This window comes from Helicoverpa zea, chromosome 30 (genome assembly GCF_022581195.2).
Source record: "Helicoverpa zea isolate HzStark_Cry1AcR chromosome 30, ilHelZeax1.1, whole genome shotgun sequence".
Taxonomy (NCBI): Eukaryota; Metazoa; Arthropoda; class Insecta; order Lepidoptera; family Noctuidae; genus Helicoverpa; species Helicoverpa zea.
The window spans coordinates 5007342-5010037 of NC_061481.1; the positions used below are offsets into that span (position 1 = coordinate 5007342).

The 2696-nt window shown below is 40.0% G+C and overlaps 1 long non-coding RNA gene across 1 annotated transcript; it reads right to left on the reverse strand.

Moving 5' to 3' along the window:
• Nucleotides 1–477: 477 nt before the first annotated feature.
• On the reverse strand, nucleotides 478–1728 carry LOC124644556. Its single transcript, XR_006986083.1, has 2 exons — nucleotides 1505–1728; nucleotides 478–1346 (listed from the first exon to the last, which is right to left on the reverse strand). It is a non-coding gene; the product is annotated as an uncharacterized LOC124644556 (long non-coding RNA).
• Between the last annotated feature and the right edge of the window lie 968 nt (nucleotides 1729–2696).

Consider the following 2696-nt stretch of genomic DNA (forward strand, 5'->3'; position numbering starts at 1 on the left):
ACTCTCTTATGTTCTCTCTTTTGAACTCTCTTATGGACTCTCCCATGTACTTCTGTTATGAACCTCTTTCGTGCTCTCTTGTGTTCTCCTTTTATGTACTCCCCTTATGTACTTTCTTACGTGCACTCTTATGTACTCCTCTTATTTACTCTCTCATGTACTGTCTTATGTACTCTCTTATATATCTTATAAAATGCTAAAGAAATGACTATTGATAAAACTGGCATTAACATCAAAATAGCATTAAGCATTTATATTATAAGTATTGATAGGCTATTTTTATCAAAAGTGCGGAAAAGTTCTTTAACCCTAGATAGATAACCATATTTCACTGTACACTAAAGATAACCATACGTCGATTCGACGTGCGAATGTTTGAGTGAGCATATTTTAGATTATGTATATACTATGTTTATAAATGTGATATTATGTTTTAATATCTTTAATTATATGTTGATAAAATGAAAAACATTAGAGTTTATTTATATTTTTATAAGAAAAAAAAATTAAGTACAAAACAAGATAATTTTTACTTTTCGAAACATAAACGTTTAGCAATCTTTCCATCATCCTTATAATTTATTGTGTAAACTTTTAAAAATCATTTTTTTTTAATCTCTAGTATATAACAAATTAAAGTAAATCACAATTTTAATTCATTTTAGCATGCAAGGCACTTAGGGCAAGCGCTAGACTTGAGCTCTCCACAAATGAGATTTTTGCAGCTGTCGGACATTGTCTTTGTCATCCTTCTAATTTTTGAAGAACAAAAGGCACAATATTTCCTTTTTTTTAGCTCAGGTACACTTTCATGTTGTGTGGGAGGTTTGGCTGGTCTTTTTGGCAGTATACTACTATTTATTTCTTTGATATTTATCGGCAAAGTGACCATTTTACGCCTTGTCTACATCCATGTGGTCATCAGGCTACCGCTGAGTTTCTTCATAAAATCTTTACGACCCAGCGGTTTTTCTTTCTTACAAATCATATTATCAGCAGCAGATACTCTGCCACGTGTTCTGTCTTACTCGCCGTCCAAGGATGATCGCTTTTGCCACTGAGAATTTGACGCTATGGCATGACAATACAACTCGGCATAGTTAGCGAAGCACTTTCAGAAATTTCGGGGTTATTTCCAAACATGTCTTCAGCATCAGTGTTTCCCTTCACTGGTGCACTGTCTTCAAAGTCTTCTGCATCACTTTGTACTTCATCTTCTAATAAACAGTCATCAGTTTCACTGTCCGACACCTCAATCTCTTCATCGCTTGTTTCACGCAACAACCGACAGGTTGCTGCATCGTCTGCACGGTATCGTGACGTCATAATGTAATTTTTATCGTGGCCTATAACAAGTAAAAAAAAAACGAATAAAAAACATGTAAATTTATGCTCAAAAAAAGACAATAACACATTTTCCCAGCAACAAAAAACGAACACTAAAGATAACCATACGTCACTTCGACGTAAGGTAGGTAAATATTGACGAAAGTATTGCACTCACCGGGGCGATATGGGTATGTCCTACAAGCTCCGACGGCCGACTGAGTTGACAGGAACGGGCAGGATAATAACGCGAAAAACAAATGAGTTATAACGATTTTTCAAAATCGATTACGTCGTTTCGACGTAGGTTATCTATCTAGGGTTAAGGCTGCGGGACACAACTAGTAGGTATAGTACCTATTTTATTTTAAGTAACTAGCTTCTGCCCGCGACTTCGTACGCGGATCCTGTCCCTTATGCCAGCGACTACGGGGTCAGCAAAATCAAAGATCTGAATAAAATCTGAATAGTCGCAATAGACGTGACCATAGGGATAAAAGTAGTGATTCTAATTAGTCCGCATTTAAGTTGTGTGTGGCAAAAATATTACGTAAAAAAACATTAAATTGATGACAAAGTCGTGGTGACTTAGTGGAATTCGTGGTAATTTAGTGGGTAGAGAACCAATCTCTCAAGTATGAGTGTGCGTCTTTGATTCCAGGTCTGGCAAGTGCCTGCCAATGCAACTTTTCTAAGTTCGTATGTACTTTCTACGTATATTTTGGATACCAATTACCGTTATTTGGAGGGGAAGTTAAACTGTAGGTTCCGACTGTCATTGAACATTCCATTCTTGGCAGTCGTTATGGGTAGTCAGAAGCCAGTAAGTCTTACCAAGGGGTGTTGGGTTGAGCGGGTAACCGGGTTGTGGAGGTCAGATAGGCAGTCGCTCCTTGTAAAACACTGGTATTCAGTTGCATCGTGACTGGAAGTCGACCCTAACATGATTGGGACAAAGGCTCTTGAGATATTAACGACAATAATAATGAGATATAGGCACCGCAGGACATCTGAGGCTGATGACGGGGAGTAGCGACCCTGCGGGGCTATATATACTGAGTTCTCCAGGGAGAGTATACTGTCCCCCATCTCCGGCCGGTCGGAGTGAACCATGACGGGGGTAGGTCTCACGCCTCTGGCTTGGCTTGGCCGTCCAGAGTGGAGTCGCTAGAGCAGGATTAGTAGCCCTGCTCGGAGGGTAGGTGCCTCATGGTAAGCACAGGGAGCGCGTAATCTGCGTTTAAAGTCCGCCGAGGTATCCTCACCCTTCACCCGCTCATGTCCCTGTTGCCCTCTTGTTGCTATTCAGTGACTGGTTCCCGGGGGAATAGTAAGTGAGGTGGCGAGTCTCCACCTGCCGTTTTTACATG